This window comes from Arvicanthis niloticus, chromosome 5 (assembly GCF_011762505.2).
Source record: "Arvicanthis niloticus isolate mArvNil1 chromosome 5, mArvNil1.pat.X, whole genome shotgun sequence".
Taxonomy (NCBI): Eukaryota; Metazoa; Chordata; class Mammalia; order Rodentia; family Muridae; genus Arvicanthis; species Arvicanthis niloticus.
This window is the reverse complement of record NC_047662.1, coordinates 19,368,740-19,377,889: the sequence shown is the minus strand read 5'-3', so window position 1 is coordinate 19,377,889 and position 9,150 is coordinate 19,368,740.

Genomic DNA, 9,150 nt, shown 5'->3' with positions numbered 1-9,150 from the left:
CCATCTCTTAACTGGTTTCTTCCTCCATGCTGTCTGCAAAAGTTTCACATCTTTAAATCTCTCTCTTGACAGGGTGCCTGGGATATTCTAACAATCCAGTTCTGGGTCCCATGTTCAATCTCAGGCACGAAAAGGGGGAGAGGCAGGTTTCTGGGCCAGGAAGTTTCTGCTGGTTCCTCCATCACTGTAGTCTCCTACACTGCTTCCAAAAGTCCCATGTACTCTGGCTCAGGTGAGGTGGCCCAGAGGGAGTAGGCAGAATGGAACACAAAGGTCAAAGGTTAAAAGGCAGACGTCAGACCTGTGAGTCTGCCTTCACATCAAAGGAAGAGTTGTTGCCGGTATGGTGAGTGAGACTGAGATCAAGAGATTGAGAGAACAGGAACGGAATCTTCCACATCCTTCCTCTTCCCCGTTGTGTCTGGCAAGGCGATGGGCATTGTGGGTAAGGGAGACTTGTTATGAATGAGCTTGGCACAGGCTCCAATTTCCGAGGACGCCTTTCTTCGCCTCATCTCTGTGGTTTGAGTTACAGGCTGAAAGAAAATGATCTCTTGATCCATTGAAACTGGGGCTAAGGTTGATAAGCGGTCCCTATCCCACAAAACTCAAGGCGAGCCTGTTAGTCGATGCCTTGGTTCCTCAGTGGCACGGCTCCCGCAGGAAAGTTTCCAGATGTGCGATCTCATTTCCGAATTTCTCATCTGATGTGTGTGGCTTAACCAGTCAGCACACAGAAAGTATATCCTTGATGGAACGGCTTGGAGAATATAAATGATTGCGGCTGTCTCCAGAGATGCTTTGCCATTTTATCAACCAAATGGATGCCTAACCAGTGACCCAGAAATTCCACTCCCGGGTATATACGGAGGAGAAATGTCCGGCTCCCCTCCCCCAAATAAAAAGAAAGAAAAGAGGGTAGGGAGATGGATCCGTGAGTAAAGTGTGTATTGCCCTGGTGTTCAGACCCCTAACACTCGTGTGAATTCTGAGACGGTGTGGCATTGACCTATAAGACCAGCACTCTGACGACCGAGACAGATCTCGGGAGCAAGCTGGCTAGCCAGATCAGCTGTATTAGGTGAAGTCTGCGTTTACTTAGGAGACCCTGCCTTAGTGAGCAAAGTGGAAAGCAGTTGAGGAAGACGTTGTTGTCCCTGTGCCTCCCCAGAGACATGCAGGAATTTGCAGGCACATCCATGAATGTACACGAAAACACACCACACACTTTTTTTTTTCCAAACAGACTTCTCTTAAGAATTCTCTGGGCAAGTTTACTCAATATTATCTCCAGGTTGGAAAGATCTCATACACCCATCAGCTGAAAGAGGAGCAAGGCAGAGTCGACACCTGTGCTGGCCTTAGTTCTTTTAGTTGGTTAACAGAACCAAGGCTTTTCTTTCTTTTTTCTCTCCCCACTCTCTTGTTTCTTAAGATGGAGTCTCTAGCCCAGGCTGGCTATGAACCGTCTAGGTAGCCGATGATGGCCTTGAACCTTTGACCTTCCTGCTTGCACTGCTCCACTCCTGGGATGACATTTGTGCATGACCACACCTGATTGATGACACGAGTTCAGGGCTAAGTATATGCTAAGCAAACACTACCAACTGAGCTACATCTCCAGCCCCCAAGTAAAAAACAAAAAAACATTTTTTTTTTTAAATCCAGGAAGGTATGAGCAGAAGGAACTTGTCTTGACTAGAAGGCACACTCTTTGTCTTTTGCTATCCCTCTTTTGCTCTAGCCTGCGAACATGACGGCTGGAGTTACAGTGGCCATGATGGACCAGGAAGTAACTCTGAAGATGGCAGCCACATGTGGGATGTTGGCTTCAAAAGAGAAGGGGTCTAGAACAGGTGTAGGACTAGCCCGTTCGATGAGGGGGTCCCGGCTCCTATAACACTATCTGGTGCTGGCAGGGAATAAGGGTTCAACCACAGTGGGAAAAAAAAGGGAAGGGAGGAAGCTGCCACCGACACCATTGCTACTGCTGCGCGCGTGCGTGTGTGTGTGTGTGTGTGTGTGTGTGTGTGTGTGTGAGAGAGAGAGAGAGAGAGAGAGAGAGAGAGAGAGAGAGAGAGAGAGAGAGGTGTCACATTGAGATAGGAAGCTGAGAGCTGGGAGCTGGCCTGCTTCAAACTCTACAAATCAAAACTGCCCCACCCACACTTCCACCCTTCATCCCCCAACTTCCTGCCTGTGCTACCTGCTTAAATTCACCATCTACCACACACCATAGATGAAGCTCCTGAGGTGAACCTGTCTCCCTGGTAACATACCCTGTATCTACTTCTCCTGGGTGGGTAATCAGTTATTTCCCCATGAGGAGCTACAATGTGATCCAGAGATTTCATGTATATGTATACATACAAACACACACACATATATGTATATATATGAAACATATACTTATTTATTTTGGTGTACCTGTGTGTGCACATCATATGGTGTGCAGCTATATGAAGGGTAGACATTAACTTTCAGGAGTTGATTCTTTCCATACTGTAGGGCCTGGGAATCAAACTCAGGTAGTCAGGACCTGGGACTTGAACTCAGGTTGTCAGGCTTGACAGCAACCATGTTTACCCACTGAACTTGCCTCACCTGCCCTGTCATCCAGTAGTTTCTCAAAGGCACCACTTTAACGTTGGTTTGGAGATGCATCCTGTAGACTTGAAATATTTTAAATGTTCTCATTATCAAAATTAGACTTGGCCTTTATAGATAATTTGAAAGCAAATAAAAATTAGAAAACTAACATCAACTGCTGTCCAGAGCTAGCCACTCTTCAGTATTTGTGTGTATTTCCTCTTTATAATTAGACTTACTGATGGGATCATTCAATTTGGACCTCCCCTCTGTTCGCTTAATGCCAGTAAGTATTGTCCTGCGTTCCAAACACTATTTTAAAATGTTTTAAAATGATGATCTAAAACTTTGTCCTGTGCAATTATCCTAGCTAATTGGTAGATTCAGGGTTTCCTGAGAACTTTCATTTGTATAATTAACCATTCGGTGACTGTCTTGTATATTATTGCATCCATGTTTGTTTCAGAGTTCCGGAAGAGGGCAGCAGGCCAAAGAGCCGGAACATTCACAAACTTCTTAGGAAATGTGGGACTCATTGTAGCAGGCTCCCAGGACCCGCCCCTCCCAGGGCCCGCCCCTCCCAGGGTCTGCCCCTCCCCCAGGGTCCGCCCCTCCCACATCCTCCGTGTGTACCTCGCCGCATCCCCCATAGTGCTGAGTTGTTGAAGAGGCTTTCCAGTTCTTGTTCTACAGACAGAAAGCAAACAACAGCGGTAACGGTAACGTGGTTTTTGGATCATGGAGGGTTGGGTGAGCTGTTCCTAACTGCTCCTCAGGAGAAACCTGAAGTTTACTGAGCGATTACCAGGGTGTGATTGAGCACAACACTCTGCATTTGTTGGAAAGTTTCCCTCTGTGGTGTCCCCGTTGGAATCTTTCATTTTGTATTTATTCCCAGCACTTGGGAGGCAGAGGCAGGCGGATTTCTGAGTTCGAGGCCAGCCTGGTCTACAGAGTGAGTTCCAGGACAGCCAGGCTTACACAGAGAAACCTTGTCTTGAAAAACAAAAAAACAAAAACAACAACAACAAAAAAGATAAAAATGTAATAGTAACTAATCAACCAGGCTTTTAATTAAGAATTATATTAGAAACTTCCAGAAACAGTTATTGGAGTCTAAAACCATCTGATGCAGAAGGTACTTTTGTTATCTCTGTTAAAATGAAAAGTAACTAGGCTTTAAAAGTGTGCAGGGAGATGGTGCAGCAGATAAGGTGTCTGCTGCCAAGCTTGGGGACCTGAGTTCAGTCTCTGGAACCCACATGGTGGCAGAAGATAACCAACTCCTGCAGGTTGTCCTCTGGGTCCAAATGTGCTGCGGCATGAAGGAGCCCCCTGCCCACCCCCTCCACACATGTACACACATATATACACACATACACATGCACACACACATATAACACACGTACATATACACACATATGCACATACACATATATACACACATACACATGCACACACACATATAACACACGTACATATACACACACACGCACATACACATATAAACACACATACACATGCACACACACATATAACACACGTACATATACACACACACGCACATGCACACACAAATATACACACATGCACACACACATATAAACACACATACACATGCACACACATACATATACACATACACATGTATACACACATGCACACACATATACACACATACACATGCACGCACATATACATACACACATACACATATACACACACACCATAGACATGCATGGAATACATGGAAATACATGGAAAAAAAAACCTCATATTTTTTTCCATGTATTTCCATGTATTCCATTATACCAGCTGGGATAAGTATTTACCTGTTTTTGTTTATTTTTGGTGCTGGGGATGGAACCCAGAGTGTTGTCATGCTGTCATTAAGCTGCACCCCAACCCTAAAGACCTTTTTAGGTAGTTATTTTAGGGAGTTAACTTGGTTTATATGTTGCTGGGGTTAGAACTCAGGGCTCTGTGCATGCTAGGCAGTTGCTCAATCAAGTTGTGTTACGTTGGCGTTAAGTATCAGTTTGACACTCTAGTGAGTTTTGTGGGGGGGGGCAGGGTCTTGGGGGGTGACTCTGCAGCCTCCATGGCCACCAGAGTGATGATCTATAAGCAGAAGGAAGGTATTTCAGTTCAGCAAGACTAAGTAGCCAGTGTTGTTTCAAACTTCTGAAGTTGGATCCCGAGTGGTTTATTTTGGGCATATTTAAACCCAGCACAATTTGGTGATAAGTTTTCTAACGGTAATTAACTCAATCCCGTGTGCACAATAACGCATGCATAAACCTCTCTGAGGAACAAAGTAAGCTAAATAAAGATTGGACGTGACTGCATAGAAACTCTTTGTAAAGTACATTGACATCTTCCATAAAGATAAATTCTGTAGATTGACTGGGAACAGCAAGCTATGATAAAGAACCCTCCTCAGGGAGGGTCTGATGTGCTCTCCCACCACACAGAAAGACAAATGTCACCAGACTAGCAAATATGTCTGCTCCCAGCCTTCTGGGAGGATAACAAGTTATGCACTTCTTCCCTCGAAGGAACAACCGTGTATGCTAACATTCCAGGATCCCCTAGTACTTTTCTGTGATCCCAAGGATCTTGTGCCTCCTGAGAAGTCATCTGAGAAGATGCCTCAGTCAGGAAAACAGCTTAGATCAGATTGGCCTGTGGGCATGTCTGTGGGGGACTGCCTTGATTATATTAATTGGTATAGAGGGGCCCAGCCCACTATGGGTGGTGTTATTCCTTAGGTCAGTGGTCCTAGGTGACATAAGAAGCTAGCTAAGCGTGAGGCTGTGAGTGAGTCAGCAAGCAGCATCCTCCACAGGTTCAGCTGTATTTTTTAGCTGTGAGTGTCCTGGTTGGAGGTCATGCATGGAATGGCAAGCAGTTCCACCTTGATTTTTCCTCACTGTGACCTGGAAGTATAAGACGAAATAAACCCTTTCCTTCCTGTTGGTCAGAGGGTTTTATCACAGGAATAAGATGAAACTAGGACAAGCTTTGCCCCCAGCCAGTGGTTATCCGCTTTCTACCTTCATGAATATTAGCACTCCAAGGAACCTCATATACCTGGGACCATATATGTGTCCCGCTGCATCCTGTTTAGTCACTTATCAGAGTATCTTCCAGGCTCATGGCTGTGTTGCAGCACTCGGAATGTTCTTTCTGGGGTTGAAGAATAGTCCACTGTATGCTGCAGGACACTTTGTTCACCCCTCATCATCGAGGGGCGTGTGGGCTGTTTTGTAGGGCTGGGACTTGGACTCCTTCTCAGCACAAGCTAGCAAAGTGCTCTGCCACTCTCCTACATCCCCGACGCACAGCTTTTATTGCAGGTACAAACATCTGCCTAAGATCCTGCTTTTGGGACTAGAGAGATGGCTCAGGGGTTAAGAACACTGGCTGCTTTCCCAGAGGATCCAGGTTCAATTCCCAGCACCACATGGTGGCTCACAACCGTTTGCACCTCCAGTTCCAGGAGATTTACATATATGGGGTATACATCCATACATGTAAGCAAAACACTCAAATACATAATAGAAAAATAAACACTTTTTTTGAGATAGGGTTCCTATGTGTAGCTCTGGCTGTCCTAGAACTTGCTCTGAAGGCCTTGAATTCACAGAGATCCCCCTGACTCTGCTTCTTGAGTACTGGGAATTAAAGGCACGAGCCATCACTGTCTGGCTAATAAACACAATTTAAAAAAATGATCCTGTTTTCATTTTTTCCCCATAGAATTTCCAATTCTAGAAATGGAATTCTAGGATCATATGGTCAATTCCATTTTTTTTTTTTTTGAGAGACAGAGTCTCTCTATGTACAGGCTGGCCCAGATTGGTCTCAAACTCAATATTTTTCACAGAAAGGAGAAACACAATTAATATACCCATGAACGATTCCTCAAGCCTTTGTCTTAGCAACCATTAGAGCATGCTGGAAAGCCTTGGTAATTCATGTAGTGTGTTATTGTGTATGATGGGACACAAGCCAGAGTCCCCAAGATATGCACGTGGTGTGGAGTTCATTCCAGGTGTTAGGATATCCTGGTGGCCATCTGCATGGGGCACATTTGGATCTACAGCTTGCACTGTACATAGAGATAAACTGAGTGACTCTCACAGGTCCTTTAAATGATGAGTCAAAATTCAGAAACCATGAGACACTAATTATGTAATAAACTCCATACATAAACACCTAGATAGAGATAATTCAATTGTATACATAAAATGGGGTAAAAGTAGACTTTCTTTGAGCCAGGATGTTATTGTAACCCAGGCTGGCCTGGAACTCATTACGTGGCCCAGAGTGGCCTCAAGCATCACTCCCCTGCCTCCTACCTCCTTAATGTTGAGATACAGGTTAGAGTAACCATGTGTGGCAGGCAAACAAACAAACACCCGCACTTAACAAAACAGCAAATACCTGAGTGTATTTGTCACGGTTCTCTAAAGGAACAGAACTTTCTATCTATATACTTCTGTCTGTCTGTCTGTCTGTCTGTCTGTCTGTCTATCTATCTATCTATCTATCTATCTATCTATCTATCTATCACAGACATATTTATGGGATTTATTACAGTAGCTTATAGGCTGTGGTCCAGTTAGTCCAACCATGACTCTAACTACCTATGAAAAGTCCAAGAATCCAGCAGCTGTTCAGTCCACGAGGCTGGAAGTCTCAGCTGGTCTCCAGCATGTCAACATGCTGAAGAAGTAGGCTCTGATGCCAGTGAAGGAATGGACTTGCCAATGAAAGCAAGCAGGAGAAGAGAGCAAGCTTGGTGGCAGCCATCTTTACCAGCTGAGCCTTCTCACTGGCCCTGAACCGCCTGCTATGCCCAGCTCAAGAGGGTCTCATGTATTTCAGGCTGATCTGGAACTTGCTATATAGCTATTGATAACCCCAATCTCCTGATCCCCCAGCCTCTACCTCCCTACTGCTGGGATTGCAGGTGTGGATTCTCATGCTTTGTTTATGTGGTGCTAGGGACTAAACCAAAGACTTAGTGCTAAGCAAACAAACTACAAAACAGGCTGCATTCCCAGACCAACTTAAACATTAAAAAAATGATTTTTGTCTTATGTGAATGCGCCTCTGCCTGTATTTTATCTGTGCACCTCATGTGTGCAGTGCCCTTAGAGGCCAGAAGAGGGCGTTGGATTTCCTGGAATTGGAGTTACCTATGACTGTGAACTGGGCACTGGGAACCAAACCTAGGTCCTCCCTGAGAGCAGTAAGTGCTCTTAAACTCTCCAGCCACCGGCCCCGTGCCTTGAGCATCCTGATAGAATTATACTCAGTAACTTTTTGGCAGTGTAATAAGACATGGCTCCCCAGCTTCCTGAGAGTACTCGGCAGCGGATGTGGCTGGCACTGCTAAACGCTGTAAGGTCAGCACAGGAGATACCAGCCTGGCTGCATTTCTGGTGCCTTTGGGTTATGATCAAACACACCTGAGAGGAGCTAAAGAAGGACTTGGAGGTTTTGCTTCTAACTAGAAAGTAATCTGAGAGAAGGTCTGAACACTTCTAGAGAGCATCACTGGGACTTCTGGGGAAGGGAGGGTGCTGTTCTCAGGGCCACCTGCCATCATCCACACCAGCGGCCCATAGAGACCAGCCTGCTCTAGGAATGAATATGTTGTGGTGTCACAATGAGAAAAAACATTCTGTCTCTTGGCCTGTATTTTGTATTTGCCAGCGGGCATTCTGCTTGGTGTGTTTTGAGATTTTTAAAATTTTTATTTATTTTATGTATATGAGCACACTGTAGCTGTCTTCAGACACACCAGAAGAGGGCATCGGATCCCATTACAGATGGTTGTGAGCCCCCATGTGGTTGCTGGGAATTGAACTCCTCTGAAAGAATTCCTGCTGGGAATTGAACTCCTCTGAAAGAGCAGCCAGTGCTCTTAACCACTGAGCCATCTCTCCAGCCCTTGTTTTGAGATTTAACACACTCACAGCAGAACTCTGGGGCTGCTGTGCCAGGCACAATCTTTGTCTACATAAAGCTGAATTTATTCTACAATGGATGAGGAGGAGGAGGGGGAAGAGGAGAAGGAGGAGGAGAAAGAATGGGACTTGGGAGTTATAGTAATTTGACAGAAATATTTGATATTTGAACCCTTGGTGCCCAGTTGGGCGCTCTTTGGAGAGGTTCTGGAACCTTCCGGAGGTGGAGGCTTTGCTAGAAGAAGACTTTATACCTTTGCCCCACTTCTTGTTTGCTCTTTCTGCTTCCTGATGTGACGAATCAGCTTCCTGTTCCTACTGCCATCGCCTCTCTACCATGACAGACCCTCACCCCTCTAGAGCCATAAGCCAAAATAAACAGACTTGCACACACTGCTTTGACCATGGTGCTTTAGTGCAGTGACAGAAAGGGACCATACAGGGGTATGGCTCAGTGGCAGAACATTTCGGGGCTAGTAAGATGGCATAGCAGGTAAGGGCACCTGCTGCCAAGCCAAATGACCAGAGCTTGATGCAAGGACCTCACATGGGAGGAGGAGAGAACTGAACCCCAAAGTCC